Genomic DNA, 23,055 nt, shown 5'->3' on the forward strand with positions numbered 1-23,055 from the left:
TTTTAAGCCATATGATTATAAATAACTGAGTCTTGGTATGGTATTCTGTCTCCTATGCTAAGATCTATGTAAGCTTATAGCCTTCAGCTGTAATTTCTTCAAATATGTTTTCTGTCCTTTTCTTCAGCCTCTCTAATACTGTATGTATTAGGTTACTTGATACTGTACTACTGTTCACTAATGTTTCATTTGTTTTTAGTCTTTATTTCCCATACATGTATTCTATTTTGAATATTTTTCTTGCTATGTCAAGTTCACTACTTTTTCCTATTGTCTAGCTTTAAGTTAATTTTATCTAGGATATTTTTCATCTCCAACATTGCAATTGTCACCTTTAGAAATTTGACATTTTATCTGACAGCTTACATATCTTTGATTGAAACAGTTACTGTTTCCTCTACTTTCTTGTGCATATGTTACATAATCATAATATTTTTAACATATCTATGTAAACTAATTCTGCCATCTTTATTGCTTATTAATTTCCTCATTCTGGGTCATAGTTTTGTAATCTCTTTTTCTACCCATAGCATATTAATTGATGTCAGACATTATGAATTTTCCCTTGTTTTCTGTATTTTTCTATTTATGTAAATAGAAAAATATAAATAAAATATATGTATATCTTTTGGATTTTGTTGCAGAAAGCACTTAAGTTACTTGCAAATAAGTTCAATACCTTGAAGGCTTCATTTTTAAGCATTTTTAGGAAGGAGTAAGGTAGCCTTTCGTCTGGAGCTAACTTTGCTCCATTTCTGATTTTCCATCTGTAGAAGTTACAAGATTTTCTACTCTGGCTATTGGGAAAAGGAACTGTTCCCAACCGTGTGTGACACCTGGATCTTGTCTCTCTTCTCCTTCTGGGCTGGTGTCCTTTGGCCTTCCCTTGGCTCTTTGATGTATGAAGTTAGTGGTTCTCAGGCCTGTCGCTGTAGTGCACACTAACAAATTTTGTTAAGATAATGGTGGTGGTTATTGTTACTTCTACCTCAGACCTTTCAGCATTTAGCTAAAAATTGAAATACCTTTCTTTTTACTCAACCCAGTACTATCGTATATAGGGAAATATATCATCTTCTAAATAAGGTTTTATCTTCTGTGATGGGAAACTTTATGCCTCTTAAGTCTGAGTATCTCCTTGTTGCTTTGCAGTTGTTAGCACGTTAGAGTATTTATTGGTGGTTAAGTCATTTCTTCATTAAATGGGTAAGGCTCGCCATTATGCACGTTAGATTGTATAATTTAGCTTTCTTCCTCTATTACAGCAATCATGTAGTGATATTACAGTAATTTGGTATACCAAGGAGATACTTTAGAAATTACCTTCCTGTCTTAAAACATGATATTTCTCCTACGTTGTTTGTTTCATTCATTTGTGTCTCAGAAAAGTAAGGGAAGAGGAGCCTAACTGTGTAACTTTCTGGTCGATTCAGCAAAATTATTTATTGAAATGTCAAAGCAAACTTATGCTGGTTGGCTTTCTTTGACTAGAAAGATGACCTTCAGTTCTGTTCCTGTCCTGCTAGAGAAAGCTTCTCCCTCTTGCTGTCACTGACCTCTGACGTGTCAGTAGCATTCAGACAGTTGTTATTTCTGCATTACTAATGAAATATGTCGGGTCAGCCACCTTGTCAGTTTCAGCTCTTCACTTCCCTCTCCCACTTGCGTTGTTTGCCACTAGATGTATATGAGATGGGTTTCATAGATTTCCGCAGGTATTTTGGGGAAAGGGTGATTCCCAAATCAGCGCTATCAGATCTGTGTTTTTCTTTCTCTGAGGCACCTAATGAAATACATCTTCTCAGAGGCTCTGTGTCTTTCCAACTTCCCATTCGCTTCCCAGTGGTGTGGGTCCCTGTTATTCCAGGTAGCTGGCGGGGTCCTGGGGCAGCAGCATGAGTAGCAGGGTTATTTCCTGCCCTGTCCGCCGTGCTCTCGGAACCCCACCCTGGGTGCTGTCTGCAAGCAGAGCAGTGAGTGGAAATATCCCCTTTGGGTCCAGTCTCTTACTAACTCAGAAACTTCCTATTTTGGCTAGAATTTTGCTTGACTCTTCATGAATAAACCCACTTACTAGTTAATTTTATAGTTAATAAAACGTCTAGCTTTGGGTTGGCTAGGACTTTTAAGGAATGCCAAACTCCTAAATCTATCAAGACCAGTTTCATTCTTGGCTAGAGCATCAGGTTTTTCATATAAACGAGTCTTTACTACAGGGCTCTGGGTTCCCATGCTATGCAGAAGTCATGTCTCTTTTTTCTTTCCTTTTCCTCCCCCTCCCTACCCCCTTCCCCTCCCTCTCTTCTTTCCTTCCTCTTTCCCTTCCTTCCTGTCTGGCCTAGATAATAATTCACAAAGCTCTAGATGTCCCCACTCCTCAAACCACTCTGATTTTTTGTCTTCACCTCTTTATAGAACCAAACACTTCTTCCTTCCTGGTGCAGGGCCTTCTCTAAGCTTCCATGACCTCTGTCTCTAGTGCTCCTCATTAACTCTACATCCCCGTCTCTTCCACTGATGGGCTTCTAATTTGAGCGTGTGTCTGCCCCTTGTCCCTGGCCTTTCTGTCTGTCTGCACTCTTTCAGAACTTGATGCCATGGCTTAGGGGGCCATCTCACCAGTGATGCCTGTGTCATTCACATTCCTACCCTGACCTTTCCCCTAAGTCAACCCATGGTTAGTCATATTGACTAATTAACATGCCCCAAACCAGTGTGTTCCTCGTCACCAAATCACCCTCTGTTTCCTGTCTCAATAATAGGCATCCGGTTGCTTGGGCCCCCAAAACAGAAAGTCGCCCTTGACTCCTCTTCCCTGTCATACTCTTTGACTTCTCCAAGTGCATCCCTCTGTAGCCATTGCTCAGCATCCACCCCTCTATGAATTTAGTGAGACTGTCATGCTGGCCTGGTGAACTGCAAGAGATTTCTGACTTTTGTCTGTGTCAGTGGCTTTTACTTATCCATTCGACCTCGTCCTTCTCCGAGCTTCCTTTCACATGAGCTAGTTAACGGTCCTTTCTGTACAGGAGATGTAAAGACCAGTGCTCCATAGGCAGTACTCACCTCCTGCTATTATACTGTCTTGCAGCATTCTTCTGCATCCTGCCTGTTACTGTTTGGGCTCAAACATGGAAACTTTCAGCTGAAGGTCGTTCTTTCTTTTCTTCACACTATCGCCGAAGCAACCCCTTTCTTCAGCCATCACTGTCCTACCCTGTTCTATGTTCTTAACAACCCTGACCAGTACCTGGGATTATCCTATTTCAAGTGTGTTTAAGTGTGTTTTATCTACTACACGTGTGCGCACACACACACACACAACTGTAAGCCCTTACACGCACAGATTTGTTTCATTCATCTCCTGTCTCTGTTGCTTGGCATTTGTAAGTGAGCAACAAGCGCTGATTCCCAGATCACACAAAAGGCGGACTGCCGCCTCTAGGCCAGCACAGTGGAGCCGTGCATGTATCTGAAGAGGACGCTGAGGTGCTGCAGACATGAAAACATTTTCTAAGCCAAGCTATCAAGGGTTTTGGTAAAATACGACTTTAGGTGCCCCTAGATTGTGGGAACATGCATTACGCAGTTATTGGGAGTCCCTAAACAAACAGGGTATTTCACACATTTTCTTGATAGGAATGTAAAGTCTGCAGAGCCAGTGAAACTGAGTTCCTGATATTTTTATTTTTATGCTAGAAAACTGAGCTATAGTAAGTTTGAATTAACCTAGGTCTGCAGTTTTTCTAACTCAATGAATAAATAAATATCTACCAAAACAAAACTCAGCAGGTAAAAGGTAAATTTTACGTATTGCAGCCCCTAACTATGATAAGTGCTCCACTTTTGAGGGGAGTACACTGTCTGCAGCTCAAATTTTAATATTTCTAATTTGTCTTCTAGAAGCAGGAGTAAAAAGTGTTTGACGATTACAATTAAGTGTATTTCCTCCCTAACCTGAGCCAGTGAACAATTCAAGAAGCCTGCTGTCTTCCACCCGAAATCTTCTGATTACTGAGGTTGAAGGAGTGTGCGGTACTGTGCTTGGAAGCCTGCATCCTGTCACTGAGTTATCTTACCCACTGCTTCCTACGAGCCCCGGGAGTGCGGCTCTCATAGTGAGAACACGCGCAGTGCTACCCACTCCCCCGCAGGGACACAGGCCGGGACCCCGGGCGTGCCCGGAGAGCACAGCCCCCGTGTACACTCTCCTGCTTCCTGTGCACACATAACACAATAGAGGTCCACTATAAATTGAGCACAGTATGAGCACAGTAAAAGCAGTAACTAATAATAAAGAGAATGCTTGTAATAGTGTGTTATGAAATGATCTCCCCTTCCTCTGTCTCTCTCTCAAAATATCTCCCCGCTCACCCTTTTTGTGATGAGGTGAGATGATGATGTCTGTGTGATAAGAAGAACCGAGGTGAGCAACACAGGCATTGTCCCCTCAGCGTAGGTTTTCTTCCCTGTGTTAAGTGGAGAGCTGTTCTTTTGAGGAACTAAAGGAAGCACTTTACTGTTTCTCTTTGCCATATCCAGATTGTTGACTTCGCTACTCTTGCTCCTGGTTGCTTGAGCACTGTGACACTCTGACAGTGTCTCTGTTAACCAAGGTGGTGGCCAAGTGGCTGCAGATCAGTCGGATGTGAAGTGTGGGTATGCTGGATAAAAGTGATCCACCTTGTAGGATGGACAGGGAGTGACCGTGCAAAATTTCTTCATGTTATTAATTTTAGGACACAACTCAAAACTTATACATCGTTAATTTCTGGAATTTTCCATTTAACATCTTAGGCAGCAGATGACCATAATGGAAATGGGTAATGGAATGGGTAATGGGAGAGAGAGAAATGGGAGAGAGAGAAATGCTGCTGGAGGAGCCCGTGGAATAAATACCAGATTAACAATCCAAATGCCTCCAACTCTTAATTTTCTCAAAGCTGTTAAGTGAACTTCCAAGGGATGTTAGGTGTATGAACCCACCAGAAGCAAGTTATCCAGTCCTGTCTTACTAGTGCCGTGTAAGGGAGAACAGAGTTCCCCTGGAAACCTGGAAACATGTAATCTCCTTAGATGCCACTTTCTGTCTCAGAGAATACAGCTTATGAGGATGAATGAGTGGATGGATGGTTAGATAGAGCGTATATAGGCAGAGAGAGAGAGAGAGGAGAGTGTGCTATTATGTATGAGTACACATACATGCTAGAAGATGTACCAATGATGGCTCTTCCTAAGACCTTCACAAACCTCTTGTGAGACTTGCAAGTGGCCACCTCCTATATCACAGAGAAAGGCTGCCCTCTTGCTTACCCTGTACATTGAAGTCAGTGACGTCAACATGTGAATAGACATAATGGTAATAGCTGCTCTTTGCTGACTGCATACTATGCCTGGTCAATATGCTCAGCAGTTGCAGGTCTTATTTAATCTTCATAATAAACTGACCACTTAGGATGCTATTAATATTTATATTTTTTTAGAGGAAGAAACTAAGACACGAAGAGGTTCAGTAATTTGCTTAAGTCACAGAAAACAATAGCAGAGCCTGAATCTAAAAGGTAAGGCAGCCTGGCTCTGTTTATTCCTAAAACACCATGCATGCACTGCCTCTTAGATACCCACCCAACAAAGGCAGACAGTAGGAGAACAGAAGCTATGCAAATCACTAAGCTAACAGATTCATACATTCATGTAATAAACCTTGACTGTCCATCACACTGCCATTTAGAGAGGAGCTAATGGATAAAAGTACCGTCTTTGGATAGCTCAGTGTGCCAGTGCAAGGTCGGCATTAAGGACTGCAATGGTAAAAGACAACATAGCTCTGCTAGGGTGAAAAAGTATTACATCTGACCTCACAGAGACGTCATTCCCAGGAACGGAAATGGAGGAGATCAGTTAAATATGTACAGCTTCTTAAAGACTTCATTGTGATTAGTTAGTTACGCGGACTTCTCTTTATCTTTCTTCATGCTTTCCATTCTTTTCAACATAAAACACTGAGTTGCATTTTGTCCTGTATTGTTCGTGAACGGGCACAGACTTACTTGCTCAAGAAGATGGTGGGCGCCCCGGGGAAGGAGTCACGCGGTATGTCTCCTGACCCTCCCCTGGTGCTCAGGCTCGACACGGCGGTTAACTGTGTACGTGGGCTGCAGGCTCCGCTGTGTTTGAGCACACCGGACCTTCTCACTCAGGCCTATAAGATTTTGTGAGGTCAGCAGCCATCCCCTCACTGAAATGACACTGTGGGAAGGGAGCTGTTCTGATAATCTGAAAGCATTTCATTTAGGCATCTTCCGCAGCACAGGTTGAATGTCTGTGATTCAAAGATCCAAATGTGTCGTCCTGTGCCTCCCTCCCTCTCTGTGTCTCACATCCAGTCCGTCAGGAATCCCGCTGCCTCTGTCTTCACATGTAAGTACCCAAGTGACACCCTCGGCAGGGCCACCCCGGCCCGAGTGCCACCTCCTCCCTGGAGCGGCGCAGTAGCCTCTTGGCCAGGTCTCTTGCTTCCTTAATCTGTTCTCAGCCCGATACCCATTCGGATCCTCTTAGCACATGGCAGCTTAGCCCCACCTCGGTTCAAAACTCAGAGGTGGTTATTGTTCTACACAGAGTGAAGAATTTGCACTGGCTCCCAACACCCCGCGGTATCCCGCCTCCTCACTGCTCCCCGGCCCCGCGGTCCCTTTGCTCCGGTCACCTGGTGGCCTTGCCCTTCCCACTTGTCCTCAGGCACCCTGGACCAAGGCCACCGCGCCTCCTGCTTCGTTTGCGGATGCTCCTCCCTCTCCCTGGCCTTTTCCACCAGCGCTTTGCCCTCAGTGCCGCCTCCGACCTCCCCTTATGAATGACAGTGCTGGCGCTTCTCACCGACTCTTCTCTACTTTGCATCACTTTGTATTTTTTGATATTGGTTATTATTTATTCAACTGTACTATTTACTTCTTTATAATATTTATTAGCATCCCCCAGCCCCATTAGAGGCTCTATCAGCTCTGTAAAGACAGTCTTTATTTTGTTTGCTGAGAACTCAGTAGCCTAGAGCAATACTGAGACCATTGGTGTGGTTGTAAAGACCCGTATGTTGCTCCATGGCATCATCTCCATGTCAGGCGAAGAAGTGAGACTCCCAGGGGCCGACCTGCCTTCACTCAGTGTCTCCTAAGCAGGAGCGCAGGGGTTGGCGCTTCTGAGTCTCCCACCCTCGCCTTGCTTGTACAAAGTAGGTCAAACCCCAGAGTAGAGTAATAGATACATAGAGATGGATTCATGAGTTATTTTGTAGTTAAAATGCTTTTATATAAATGTCTACATATAAAAATAAAATATTTTCTACTTTTGTTTGTAACAATAATAGAATAATACTATAGTTTAAATACTTTCATATACAGAAGTTGCTGTATTCATAGTAAATGAAATATATATGTATATAACCTGATTTTAACATTACATATTGTTGCTAAAATAACTGGTTTTATTTTTCACCTTCCCCTATACGGATATATCCTCTATGCAATATAAAGCCAGACACTGGCAGAGAGGAACGGTTGTCACTCTGGTTGTATGTTCTGTTTGATGGATTGTATAAGCCCGAGATGGTCTCTTTTGTACCCTTTTAAAAATGAAACTGACTCTGTCAGTTCATTGTTAAATATAACATGCAATTAGAGCACACCATTTAGGGGTTTTCAACATACAAATTCAAGTCTATTTCTACAGTAAGGTGACACAATTTCTGTTTAGATTGTAAATGTCTAAATTTTTATGTCAGTATCTATTCTAGAAATGACTGATGTTTCTGTGATCTAACATAATAATCCATCTTTTACATGCTGTAGACATTCCATTCCTTACCACTCCATAGCCCCAGTTGGATTATTATTATGATCATTATTGCAATTAGTATGCCTATTGAGAGAGATTTAGCAACATAAGAACACCTTTTCTTTGGGTTATATAAATATTTCTAATTTAGCACAATGCTAGCAATGGATAGCTGAGTGGTATACCACTTTAGGACAAGACAGTGGAAAATGTGGTGATTTTATTTGAAATTTAAGAAGCTGGGTATCCTTCCCACCAGATACTATTTTGGTATAATCTATCACCTTTGTTAATGTTTTATTGGATATAAATCATATCATATCAGGTTGCATAGCGACAATATGGTTCACCAGGCATTCTATTTTTATAACTTTATTTAAAACTGACATGTAACTTGCTGTACCTGAAACCCCAAGTGGGCCCGTTATTGGAGTGTAACAAAGTTTTGACGTCAGAGGAGCTATTTATTCTACTGAAAACCATTAGCAATGCATTACCCTTTGGCACTGCTGTTTTTTGCAGAAACATGGTTAAAGTTTTATGATGGATTTTGACCAATTTCTCTGCCCCTTAGAACCAAGAAATTATAGATAATACACAAATATATATGCATGTGTGCATGTATAATAGGAACATACTTTGTACCTTGAAGCTTGTAATGGATTTAAGTATCTGTATTCTATTTTTTGACATTATAAGTATTGAGCCTTTTAAGTTTCTTTCTGACAGCTGAGTATTACAGTCTTATTCTTATTAGTTTCAGGCCTGATCTGTATTTTGCACAAGGGAACTGTGTTACCGTTGTTGTGTGTTATGTGGACGTGGATGGGGGTTAGCTGCCTCGTACTACCATGTTTGCGTTACTGCTGCTTCTGTTGTCAGAAGGACCCTTCGGCACTGTATTTCTTTACCACCAGCAGTGCATTCTTTGGAAGTGATGGGGGCAGTGCTGTTTTGTACAGATGCAGTATAATCAGCCACAGACAGCTTTGCTTCCTGCCGAACTGTGCCAGTCCCGCCCCGCCCCGCCCTGAAGGTCCTCAAATAGTGCTGTGCACCCAGGCGTGGAGCGCTAAGTCCCCGGACTCCTGAGCCAGCCTCGTCTCAGCTCACATGCTGATCTCAGCCAGAGCATTTCAAATTGGATCTGATGGGGCCACTATTTAGAATCAAGCGGAGGAAAACATTTCAGACTTTTATCTAGTTGCTTAGATGCTTTTAAAATCCTACATAAAACCATTGCCAGACCTGTGTTTGCAAATAACTTGATTATGTCAGCTAAGGACATAACCTGAACTTAAGGGGATGAAATTCTTTTGAATTCCAGTATGACCCTTTAAATAGTATTATTACTACTATTATTTTAATACATTTTTTACTGAGGAATTTTCATATATTATTGAATTGTTTTCTCTTAGAAAATTCAAGTTCATATATCATTTTAGAAGACATCTGAAAATATATATTGTTCTGTTGTAGAAAACTCAAATTCATATATCATTTTTTTTAAGTTAGAAGACATCTGATAATCATTTCTCAGGTCTGTACTTTTTATATTTCAACATTTCATCAATCTACTTTTCATTGACAAAAACATCTATATTTCTCCTGTCCATGTTATTTTGAAACATGCATACAATGTAGAATGACCAACTGAAGCTAGTGAACATTACATATAAATTTAATGGGGGAATGCAAGATAGGTAACCCTTTCAGCATGGTATAGCTCTTCCATTCTATCTTTTCCTCCTGAAAGGATGTCCCCCATGAAGTCTTCTGAGACAGAATGTGGAGGATGAGTTCAAACTCCAAAAGTAGTGTTTCTTGCAGAGCATCATGCTATGCAGGAGTTAGTTAACAGGAAAGGTGTAGAAGACGTGCCAGCCATAGTTAGAAAATCATTCTGCTACTACCCATGATGGTAGGCCAATTACTCCGGCATTCCACGTCCTGATGTGTAGAGTAGTTGTAGTGAAAACTGCCTCCAAGATTGCTTTTGTAAGGATCAAATGAAGTGAAACCAACAGAAAGCCCTTAGCTCACGCCTGCCCCACAGTGATAACTTTGGTGGTGGCTGTCATTTGTGCTGCTGGACACCGTCACTCTTATCTGCAGAGGCAGTGTGGCACAGCGTGGCACGTGTGTAACATAGGCTTTTGGGCATACTGTCGGAGTTAGTGCCCAGCTCAGGTACTTCCTAGCGCTGTAACCTTCCAGAAACCTCTTAACCCTTCTTCAGTTCTTTCCCTGCCTGTGAAATGAGAGTGGAGAGCCTGCTCCCTAAGTATTTTTGAAGTTCACATGCTTTAATACAAGGAAAATGCTTAAAGCAGGAGCTGGCACACGATAAAGATTTAATAAACGTTAGCTTTTTATTAACATCCCAAAGTCACGGAATGTGAACTTCCTTTTACTTTAGAGACTGGTTGAAGTCCAGTTCTGATGCTGTAATTCTGCATGGATGACTCTATGTTGTGGCTTGTGTCCAGATGTCCCTGCAAAGCTTCATGCAGTCATGGGGTTTTTCATAGGTGGCTGAATCTAGAGTATATGGTGCTCAAATTAAGGATGTGAGTGCTACCCTGCCCAGGCGGGGAAGCCTGCGTACAATGTAAGGGACGGAAAGAGCCTTGTCTCCCCCCACACCCTTGCTTCTTTTGCTGTCTTCGGCCACCATGAACTGTTGCCCCCGGCCTTGGAGCCAGCCAATATTGGACTGAAACCTCTATAAACTGTGAGCTAAATGAACTTTCCCCCCTTTGAGTGTTGAGTATTTTGCCTCAGCAGCAGGAAATGTAACTAAGACAGTATAGAAATGATTAGTCCAAAGTCACATGGATTTTTGGACATTGTCACAGTCAGCTCAGAGAGAGCCTGTGAGTGACCTTTCAGTAAGTACTTATTGCAAAGCTCACGCTGTGGTTTTTAATCTAGATGTCCCCCAGCCTTGTGGTTCATAGGCTGGGCATTTGGAAAGTGGTTTCATCATGGAGCGCTACTGCCGACTTGCTCTTAGGAAGTATGGCCTGGCAGTAAGAGGCCAATCACTGGGGGCGTGCCTGGAAGGGTGGATCCCTCCCAGGCCCCCACTTCTCTCTGCGTCCTGGCCACCCCGCCAGGAGAAGCTTTTCCTTTACCCTGCCCCTCTGTCGTGTCATCTTGCATCGGGCCAGCCAGCTATGGACTAAAATTGAGCCAGAATAAACCTTTCATTCTCTAAGAATTCATTTTAGTACTTGAATTTACTTTAGTGCTTGTTGCAAAAATCATGTTGTTTCAGATTTTATTGCTACTTTTTAAAGTTGAAATATGTGGTCCTTTAGGGAATCCTGTTGTGCTAGGAGGCAGCTGACCCGGTTAATTCTAGTTTAAGACTGGTATTTAGATTGTTCCTGTTCCCCAGCACACAGGTCGGTTTGTCATCAGGCAGAGGATTTCTGTGTCATAAAACCTGCAGTGACCTCACCATCCCCACTGGTGACGTGGATGCTAGATCCCCTCTGTCCCCCAAGAAGATGCTAAAACTAGAACAACGAAGAGACTTTCTTTCCTAGTATGCCTTCCACTTTCCTAGAAACTGTATACATCACTCAAGAAGTCCTAATATTAAGAAGTTGTTGGATCAGTCTTATCACAGAGGTGTGAACACAGGCCCTAAATAAACCCCTCAGTGTGACCCCTAGTAATACTTTGACATTCTGGTATGGAATTAACTTGACCTGAGTTTAATTCTTCGCCTTACCACCAACAGCTCTGTAACCTTGAGTGGTTGTTTTATTCTCTTGTTATCAAATATTTATTGAGCACTTTTTCTGTTTGTTGGTAGTATGCTAGGTAATCTGATGGGAAGGTAGGAAAGAAAAATCTTCTCCCAGCCCAATTTTCTGTAATTGCAATCCGAGGCTAATATGTGTACACTGCAGAATAGTGATGCAAGTCACAATGTGATTGTCCCAGTGGAAACATTATGTGAGTCATAAGGGTGCATGTTAATGTTATTTATCGTGAGATCTTTGCAAATAGGCAGTATATCTTACTTTGTGGCCTCAGGAGCTAATACATTGTACTTGAGACATTGAAGTGTTTGGAAAATGTCTGCAGCAGACTGATTTACTGATTTTCTTAAAAATCTCAGAAATACCTATTCAAAATTTAAACTTAAAAATACAGATGATTTTTTTATTTTCATTTTTCTTATTGTATTATGTATAAACATGTGGAATTCTATGGAAACTTCCACTGGGATTTCCTGAAAGAAAATGTTAGATTTCTTAGATAAAAATTTCTTACATAAAAATCAATTATTTATTTACTCTATTATCAGCAGGCCTTAATTCCTGCAATGTAATGTAAGATTTGAACTAAGAAAAATTATAAGAAGTTGACTAAATCTATCATGGCCAATCAGCAGTATTATTTTTATACAGCTAGAGACACGGTTACCCTCTAGATTTTTGGACAATTTATTTCATATATTCCATATGTAGACATACTGAGTGACTGAAAATATATTTTATAGCTGAACTTAGTAACCTTTCATAATGTAATTTACTTGATTGTCACAATCATCAACTCCTTAAAAACTGTCTTATTATTTGGACTCTTTATTAATATTACTAAATGAATTAAAGGTGAAAATTCCAGCACGCTGGGCCATCTCTAAAAATATTGGATGAAGCCTATTTTGATGATGCAGGAATTTCATTTTCACAGACAATAAGGTCATAGGGCGCCAGACAAAGCTAGCTTGACAAAGACAGAGCAGGAGCCTGAGGGTGATCCTTACAATGCACTTGCAGATTTGAATCAATCACCAGTCAACCCTTTGCAAAACAATGAGACCTAAGTCTTACCTAAACTCAGCTCATGCTTGGCATGGGAGCTCTTTCATGCTCACATCCAGCTGCATCTGATTTTAGAATTAGAAAAGATAGACAGTGGTCGCAGGTGTAAAGCTTGGCACTGCCAAATTCAGAGAGGCTCCAGCAAGGTTTTGGCGAAGAGAGATTTTCTTTTGAAACACACGCAGCTAGTTAATTTTCATTTACACAGGGAAGGGCGTTTTCTTACTCCCACTGAATTTAAAAAAGAAAATACTAAAACTCACACTACCAGTTTTAAGTTATAATGCACTTTTTCCTAGAGGTCAGAAAGGCTTTATTTTCATCTCCTTAGAGTAGAACCACTAACTCCTTGCCATAATCTTCTTGTTACATCATGTAACTGCCACTGTGAGCTGAGGAGCTAATGAGAACCGCCAACCTGAGAAAAGGCCTGCATGCGCTCTTTCCTGCTCCGCGTGCCCATTCGGCGCTCTTAGTACTGTTCCGCAGCATTGCTGGTGAGCTTCAGGACTGCAGCAGAAACAATGTGTCTTTCTGGAGCACCAGTTTGATTTGTCAACTATTTTATTTGAAAAAGAATGTGGACATAGAGGAGATAAAATGTACATTAATTTTAAGATCTAACCCTCAGACTTCATAGGCTGTCATGCTGAGCTGTTGTCTTAGTCAGCTTCCCAGTCCCTGGGACACAGTACTTGACACCCACAATTCACAGCAGGAGAGGATTCATTTGGGTCACAGTTCAGCGGATTCCGTCCACAGTTGGCTGGCTGCATTGTGGAGCATCATGCCCCAGGATGTGGTGGAGCAAATCATGGGGTCTGCGAGCAGAGGAGGGGAGCAGCACAAAAACACAAGGGACAGGGACTCAGATATAGAACCCAGTGCCGCACCTCCACGAGCACCCAGGCACTGCTACCAGTGTACTCCACCAGCCTCCTGGGTGGCTCCCAGGCCCGCTGAGTTGACACCAGCAAGTTTAACCGTTGTAGTTGGTCTCATCATTTGAAAAGCACTATGGACTTTCACTGTAGATCTTCTGTTTGTGTTTTGATAGTTGCTTGTATGTAGTGATGTTCTTTATTTAAATTAAATTTGTAGTGCTCTTTTAAAGTCTGTCCATCAGCAGACCCTAGAACAGGATTTGTCATTGAAACTTGCATGGCAGGAAAACTTGTTTGGCAGTTGATACATGAAGACAGATCAGGGTCTCACCCCGCTTTATCTGTGCCAGAGACCTTTTTGCTCAGGGCCAATAAGTAGGATTTCTCTGCCCTTTCTGGGAGGCAGTGACACACACACCTATTGCCCAGGCCCCAGGGTAGCCAACAGCTGCTGTCCCGCGCACTGTATGACAGCCGCCATCCTTTCCCACAGTAGTGTTTACTATTTCCTACTCATCTTCTTCACGTCTGTTGTGTATGCTTAGCTTGTAAAAGCTTTCTTCAGCCTCAAGAGTTGCCTCATGACCCTGACAGACATGCCTAGAAGTTTTCTTTTTTGCACCCTGACCGTTGTTCCTTAAAGACATTGTGAATGAGAAACACTTAGAAATCCTCGAAATGCAATTTGCCTTCTTGATGTTGATTCACTTACTGGGTGGTGAAGATACATAATTTGTAACATTCAGCACATGATTCTGATCCTCATCCTTAGGGAGACCTTTGGATTAAATCATCTGACCCCTTCAGACCTGGATTGAGGCAGTCATCTAAATACGCTGCTTTAACAATGCCAAACGTTCAAGACTAATCATGTTTAAATTGTGACACTTAAAAATTTCCCAAGAAACTAATGGGTCATTGGGGTGTTCTGGCAGTGTGTGTACATGGTGATTATGCAGAGGTTAGACTCCTTTATGCTAATTTAGAAGGCATAAAGAGTAGAGAGTGATGCCCCTGAGGTTGGGCCCTACCTTATTCTAATGATACACTAAGCTATCTAGAAAATTGGGAAAGAGGGTAGGGTGATGGGCCAATGTTATCAAGTATAAAGAGCAAGACATTAAAAATCATAGAAGGAGCACTTGAAAGGCCATTTTGCAAATACTGTCTGATAATTATTCAGAGAAAACCAGAGTGTACATAAACAAATCTTCCTATCTATGAAACAAAATGTACATTTTACTGGAAAAATTATCCCAGAAGGAAAAATAAAAAAATATTCTACAAGGAATTTTCTTCAAAAATACTGTACTTGTAATACCATTCCTCAAAGTAAAACGTTTCTGTATAAATTAATTATAACTAAATTCCCTGGCTTTGATAGATGTCAATTGTATACTTTATTTGCTTTGTTAGTAGAACATGCTATCATTTTCTTTTGGATATATTTGATTTTTTTGAAATGTTGGTGAATGATGTCATTACAAAAATTTAAAACACATAAACTCTTTTAAACTTTTGGCCGAAATTATAAGATGGTTCTATAAAACTACTTATAATTCTTAGAAATGGAAATGACAGCTGTCAAAAACTATGCCCTGGGAACAACTGTATGTAGTTAAACCTATGGGACGTACATTGTTTGTGCACCACGGAACATATCAGTACACTTTGTATCTGATATGGTTCCCTTAGCACTTTGATTATGTTCAAATATGTGGTGAAAAAAATGTTGTGTTACTTTTTGTTTTCATCTTTGAAAACCTCTTGATACCTTACCAAATCACCACTACGTTTGCAATAAAAATGTGTATTAAATGCTTATAATCTTTTGAATGATGAAGATAATAACAAATATATTTATGACATTATTCATAGGACCCTTACAAAATTCTGTATGTTAGCTCCAGATGTATGTAAAAGATAAATAGCATTACAGAATAGCATGTGTTAAGAGCCAAATGAGTCATCAGTGTAGCTGTATGATTTCTGTTTGCAGAAATCTTTATCACCTATTGGAAAATACAGGCCTTATAGGTGATGAAGGGTTGGGGTAGTGGGTTAGAAGCACAGAGGATGGAAGTATTTTTATGTCAGAAATACATACAGTCATGCACTCAGTGATTGAATATCATAAAAAATGTATGTGAGTTGTTAATAAAATTAACAAAGAAAATTTCCTTATCAAAATTCTTTCTTGTTCATTTTGTAATCCCCTTCACTTCCCTGTGAGAGGCCCTAACATAATGAAACTTTCTTTAGGCCACCTGGAATAACTATGCTTTTATTCCATATTTCTTTTGGTATCAGGTGTCTGTCTACTGAAGATATTAGCCTAAAACTTGAGGCCAGGAGACTCCTTGTATTTTAAAATTGTGGAAAAAAGTACATATTTAGTAAATGGTACTGTGTCCCTCCTCTGAGGCACTGACAAAAGCTCTTCATCGTTGGGCTCCCTCCTTCCTGCTGCAGGTGAAATACCCCATGATTCTGTGCTGCATGGGTCTCACCCGCTCTGTACTAACCTGGCGGTATCATCTTGTGTAGATATGGGATTTGGTCTGCCTGTATGTTGTTAATTTTTGTTATTTCAGTAGGTAACTGTTATTATTTCGTTATTAGAGACATGGCTTTTAGTTTTCTTTTCTTATAATGTCTTTCTTGAATTTTGTTCCTAGTTTTTATTCTCTGGAAGAGTTTTTATAAAACTAGTATTTGTTTGCACAATATGGGACTTACTTAAGCTTATTTTTTTTCTCTGTGGAAGTTCTCATAATTACAGATTTAATTCATCAATGGTTGTAGGACTATTTGTAGTTTTTATTTTTTCTTATGTCAGTTTTAGTAGTCCTAGTTTTCTGAGAATGTTTTTACTTGATTTAAGCTTCAAAGTTACACACAGAAAGTTACCATTCATGCTGTTTTTAATTTCTTGTAAGGTCCAAAATGACATACTGTTTTTCCATCATTTTGCAAATTGTACATTCCCTCTTTTCTTGTTAATGATCCTTACAGTTATTAAATCAGTTTTCTCAGTATTTTCAAAGAATAAACATTTGTGCTTTTTCTTTTTTTTGTTGTATTTTCCTTTTCTATTTGAATAACTTGATTGCTTACACATATGTATATAATTGTCCTTTTTTTAGGTGTTTGATGCTATCTAAATGTATTAAAATGTATAGGTATTGTCAACTTTCTTTTAAAGTACAGTGGTACCTTGGTTCACAAACTTAATTTGTTCTAAAGTTTTGGAAAAGATGGCCACATTTGTGTTTGTGTGGGAAAGATGGCCAAGGTTGTGTTTGTCACCTGATGCAGAATTTGCAGATAAAAACATACTTTTGCCAAATGCTTCTGTTTGTGAACCAAAGTGTTTGCAAATGAAAGCATTCATGAACCAAGGTATCACTGTATATGCATTTAAATATGTGATATTCTCTCTAAGTCTGGTATTAGTGGCATATCACAAGTTCCAATATGTTGCCTTTCAGATTAAATATTTTCAAATTTCCTTTTTTTTTGGATTATTTACCCATAAATTAAGAAGCATATTACTTCATTTTCAAACATTTTTAGACTTTCGAGTTATTTTCCTGATATTCACTTCTAGTTAAATTCTACTGAAGTTAGAAAATACATTCTTTTGCTATCAGACCTTTAAAATTTAGCAACTAAAATATGTTTCATAGTTTGGAGTGTGGGTCTTTTACATGTTTGTTATATCAAACTTGTTAACTATACATTTCAAATCTCTATGTCTGTTTATTTTATATGCAAGAAAGATTTTAAATCTACTGTCTTATACCTGACTGTGCTTCACTTTTATCATTGCTTGCTCACATGCTTTCAGACTGCTGTTAGGTGTAGCTGAGAAGCTCTGATGTGCTATTGCACTATGAGGTGACTGTAGATAATAATAATATACTGTGTACTTCAGAACCTAGGAGAAAAGGTTTTGAATGTTTTGCCATGGAGAAATAATAAATGGGGAAACCACCTGGTTTAAGCACTGAAGTTAATTTTTAAAAAATCTTAAAAAGACCAAAATGATCCATAGGGAATTTAATTGCTTTCTGTAATAAAGTCCAACACTTTTAAAAGAAATACAAAATCTAAACCGGGCATGGTGGTGCACACTTGTAAACCCTCATTCAGAACGTTGAGGCAAGAGGATTGCTGTGATTTTGAGACCAGCCTGGGCTACATAGTGAGTCCAAAGCTAGCCTAAGCACCTAAACTACATAACGAGACCCTGACTCAAAAAAAAAGAAAGAAGAAAGAAAGAAAGGAAGGAAGGAAAGAAAGAAGGAAGGAAGGAAGGAAGGAAGGAAGGAAGGAAGGAAGAAGGAAGGAAGGAAGGAAGGAAAGAAAGAAAGAAATAAAGAAAGAAAGGAGATATAAAATCTAGCATGAGGCAACACAGCATTAAAAATAAGATATCTATGGACCAATCAATTAATTTCTAGACATACAAAAAGTAGGGAAAATATCCATCCATCTGGATGAAGATCCAGAAATGTCAGAAAGGATGGAGTTAATACATTAGTACAAGAAAACATTTTTATAAATATGCTTGAGTATATTTCCAAAATCGAGTATTAAAGGAACACCTGAACAAAAAGGGAATGAAAAGAATATTTTTTTCTGTTAACAAATTCACTCAGGTATGACTCAATCAAATGAGAGGTTTTTTTTATTTTGTTTTGTTTTTCTTTTTGAGACAGGGTCTTGCTATGCAGTTCAGGCTGGCCTTAAGCTCACTTTGTAGCCCAGGAAACTCGCAACAATCCTCCTACATTGTGCCACCATGCCAGGCCCAAATGAGAGATCTTTTAAAAAAAGAACACAATGGAGCTCCTGGAGATAGTAAATGGAATACTTGGAGCAAACATTTCCTGAATGAGATTTACAGCGCTTGAGGTAACAGAGCACCACTGAACATGAAAATATAGTGGGTCCCTCTACTTAAAATGAAGCACTAGGAGAACTAAGACCAGAACTCAAATAAAGAAAGCTTCAGTGGTATTAGGGGCAATACTGGGTCATCTAACATTCTTAAAATGAACCCAGAGAAGGAGGAAAGCGAGGAGGAAGATAAAATATTTGAGAAAACAATGACCAAAAGTTTTTTCAAACGAGATGAGGACTATAAATCTTAAGACTCAAGAAGCTTAAAATGAGCTCCCAACCAATAAAAATAAGTAAAACAATTTAAAGAACAGACTAAACTTCAACAAAACCAATGATAAAGAGAAAGTCTTAAAAAATAGACAAAGAAAAAGATGCACTGGAACCCTCTAGAATTAAAAACGAGCAGAAAGCCCTGGATGTTATATATGCTAACACAGGTAGAGCATCTGAAGGAATGCTGAGACTCCCTTTCTTCTCAATGTGACATCTCCAGCGTATATTTACCTTGTTCACTGTGCTTTCTCTTATTCTAAAAATGCATTTTGAAAGTTTTCCAAGGTAATTTTGTCTTAATATCATTATTCTGCTTTTGAAAATACATACTTAAATCACATTGCAAATGCATGTGTTTGCTTGTGAGTGTGAACACTTCCCTCCGCTGAGGGAGCCAAGGATGAAGGAAAGGTGGAAGCTGAGGAGCTTAGAGATGAGAGGGGCCTACAGGTCCTAAGCAGAGGCCCTGCCCAGGGACCCCCTTCTCCAGCACCCCAATGGTTTCCTCACCTTGGGATGCCAAACTTTAGGGGTTAATTTTCGGTCTCAGCCATAACAGTGTGGTACAGGGGGAGGAGAAATGCAGGGCAACGGTGGTGCCTAAGGGAGCCTGCCGGCATTCCCGAAGTGACGGTGCGCCCTGGAGTGAGTCCTTGCCGTCGCTCTCCGTTCTTCACTGGCAGCACGGTGACAAAATTATGTCCAAGGAAAGAGAAGCAGATTGAAGCAGGGAGAGGTCCCATTCACTGGGCGCCTTCCTATGCCCTGGCATTCTTATCTACATTAATTAATATATACGGAAGCTCAGTGACATTGGAATTGTTCTATTTTCCTCATGCTACATGAGGAATACGAGTCTGGAGTAATTAAATAATTAGGATGTTCACTGTGTGATTTGGCCGGACTTGAACTTCTTGTTGAAGTTTTTCTACCATTCTCAAGCTGGCTCCGAGAGGAAAGCAGTAGTCAGCATGAGATCGAATTCACATATAGGGACATAGGCAAACTTGAACCCAGTCATAAAAGTCCAGCCAATATGGTGAAAGGTTCTATTTAATATGGAGATTGGCTGAAGAAACAGGAAATGTATGGTTGAAAGAAAGAAGCCTTGAGCTTCATGATTATGGAAGGGATGTTTTCAGTTGTAAATAAAAGCAAAATAAACTCAAAATGGTTTCAACACCAAAAGTAATTTATGGACAAATTGGGTTTTCAATGAAGCTGGCTGGACCCAATGTCCTGATTAATCTTTTTCTCTACTTTGCATTCTAAGGTGATATCTGCAAGCCTAATAGCAATAATCAGGGCTGGGTGTTTCTTTCATGACAGAGAAGGTCAAAGAAGTCTATCCCTCCAGTAGCTCGGTGGAATCCTCCAGCGAAGCAGAACTCATAGGGCATAGATGTACAGATAAATGTATGCATGGTACGCTATAGAATAAATGTACCTGTGGTATGTATTCTATATATCTGTATTTTAATTTGTAAAGAAACTTGTCCCTAGGAACTTTCTCATGTGACCATGGGTCAGGTATGTGTGGTATCTGCAGGGGAAGCACACCAGCAGGCTGGAAACTCTCTACTAGAGGTTGATGTTACAGTCTTGAGGGAGAATTTTTTTCTCCTCTGGCAAAATTTAGTTTTGCTCCTATCACCTCTCAATTGATGGGGTAAGGCATACCTACGTTCTTGGTGCTAATGTCCTTTACCTGGAGTCTACTCATTGTAGGTATCAGCCACGGTCAGGGAGTGCCTTCACACGTACATTAGTGCCTGTTTAAGTGACTGGGCGCTGTAGCCTAGCCTTGCTGACTTGTAAACCATCATGATTACGGTCAACCTCTTCCACAGAGTGTGGCAGGAACTTCGAGTTCTCCTTGGAGGAGAGAGATGGGCAACACAGAGGAAGCCAGTGAGTTCCCTTACAAGAGCTAACAGCAGATGTATGACAGGCAGCCATGCGGGTGGTTTTTCCACTCATCTTACATACAGTAGGACTAGGGGCACGTGTTACATGAGATATACCTGTCCGTTAAGAAGAGCTTTCCAGCAAAACTGTAGTCTTTGCTCTGGTTTTGTTTTTGTTTTTGCTTTGTTTTAATTTGGTTTTTATATAGTACTGGGGATTAACTTCACATTAAGCACACACTTTACCACTGACATTGCCTATGCTACATGACTGTGATGTGAGACTGCACTTTAAGGCCCAGTATTATTTGTTTCTTACTGTCTGTAGAAAACAACATAATGCTCAGTGGGGCTCAGGGGACCACAGGGAGGCTCACTTCAGTCTTACATTGAGTACTAGCTGGGATATATCAGGCTTCTCCAGAACAGAGCAATACACAGCAGTTCTCTTCTCAGGTGAGCTGACAGCGAGTCCCTCTCCCCACTGTGCTCTGTGGGTAAGATTTCCCAGCCAAAGACCTTTCTTTCGAAGGATCAGGTGCTCTTTGCACTGGTCACTGACTAACAGTCTCAGTTCCCTGCCAACCTATGGCACTGCTCAAGCAAGCCAGTCACACCCTCCTGTGAACCCCCGAGCCTCTCCCCAGGCTCGATTCTACTGTGGAACCTGCTCCCCGCTCTCCCTGAGTATGTGTTGTGTTTTTCCTGGCGGTGAGGACAGGTGATTGATGAACTCTGAGCAGTCTCACCTGTCCAGTGCTGGCCATGGTGGCATCAGCCAACCCTGTAGCATGAGAATGGGGAACCTTCGAAGCCAAAGAGGTGAAAAGGAGGTGATTCAAACAGTGTTTTCCTCCGGGCCACACGTAGCAGTGATGTTGGGTTGGGAAAGATTCAAAGTTCAGTTGAGTTACTGTGTCAGCAATTTCTTCACTGGCTTCCAAATTCAAGATTTTACTATTTCTAGGTTCCCGGTGCTAATGTTAGTGTTCATATTCTCCAGAAACAAATTGTTTACTTCTCCGTCATTCTCAGCTCCCATCCGTTTGTTTTGTATTTACTTATGTATGATTTTCTTCTCAGCTCGCGCTCAGAAAGCCATGCTTTATTAATCTCTGTGTACCCTTTGTAAGTCCTCCAGAGAGTGCACTCCCTGACACACAGCCGATATTCAGGAAGGATTTAGGGATGAATCCCTAGGTCACTTTCTCCATCAGAATATGAGAAAAAATTTACCAGTGAACTCCAAGTTGCCCTTACACAGCCCATTGGTAGACACATAAGCAAATACCATCCAGGTGAATTCCCCAGCACCGGTGAAATCCAAGCCCACTCACCTTTAGCGGGAAGAGTGAGATCTGGAGAGCACTGCCTGATTCTCTTTTCTCATTCTCCTTCCAAAACGAATGCCGGTTGCCCTAAGGCTTCTGAAGAACCCCTGAAGGCAGCCTCTCACCTTGTGTAGGAAGAGGGATTAGTACCGCTAGGAGGTGATCCTCCAGTCTGCCTGTCTGTGGATTCCGAATGCTCTATTCACTTCTCAGTTCCTGCTAAGAGCTGAAACATTGCTTCTGCCAGGAGTCATTTCACCCCGGTTTCCGCCCTCAGATGCACAGCTGCATAGCACCCTTGTCCAAAGTTATAGGAAAACATGCAGGATGCTAAAACCATTGCACTGGATGTATTTGCCATGCTGTTTTTCTGTGATCTCTGTTTTTTAATTAAATTTATTTAATTGGTACATAAAAAAAGAATTGTACATGTTAATGGGGTAATGTATTTCCATGTATATATATATATATATATTGCATGATATGTAAAACAGGAAAAATGTCTATCTCCTCACACATTTATCTTTTGTTTATGGTGAAAACTTTCAAAATCCTTTCTCCAGCTTTTTTTCCTACATTATTGTTGTAACCTACCATCATGCTAGTGTGCACACCAGAACTTCCTTCATCTCGCTCACTGTAATCCGATGCCCGCAGCTCCTGCACGACTGGCCACCTTCATTGTGTTTGTAGTTTCTCTGAGATGGACCTCTTTAGGTCTCGCATGTGAGTGAGGTCATGTAGTATCATCTCTCTGCAACTGGCTCACTTCCCCTCGCATAGGTTTCTGGTTCCATCCATATTGTCTCACATGACAGGGTTGCATTTGTTTTATGGCTGAGCAGTGTTCTAGCATTATATGTACCACATTTTCTTGATAGGATTTCTGTTTTACTGCTTATTATATTTAATTTTACCTGCTCATTAAAGTAATTATTTTACCAGAACGGCATGTGCTTTTTCCTATGCATACTGGTAGACTTAAGAATTTTGTAAAGAAAAACTGAAAAACCTAATGTGAGAAGAATTTTTCTGATTTATGAATGTTTCATGTACCTTCCCAGTGGTATAT

The 23,055-nt window shown here is 40.6% G+C and overlaps 1 protein-coding gene across 1 annotated transcript in view; it reads left to right on the forward strand.

The window, feature by feature from the left end:
* Mettl15 (methyltransferase like 15) overlaps positions 1–23,055 on the forward strand; it is a 150,785-nt gene that overhangs the window by 92,411 nt on the left and 35,319 nt on the right. The window lies entirely within an intron of this gene.

Source organism: Chinchilla lanigera, unplaced genomic scaffold (genome assembly GCF_000276665.1).
Source record: "Chinchilla lanigera isolate Chin_1 unplaced genomic scaffold, ChiLan1.0 scaffold00075, whole genome shotgun sequence".
NCBI classification, from domain to species: Eukaryota; Metazoa; Chordata; class Mammalia; order Rodentia; family Chinchillidae; genus Chinchilla; species Chinchilla lanigera.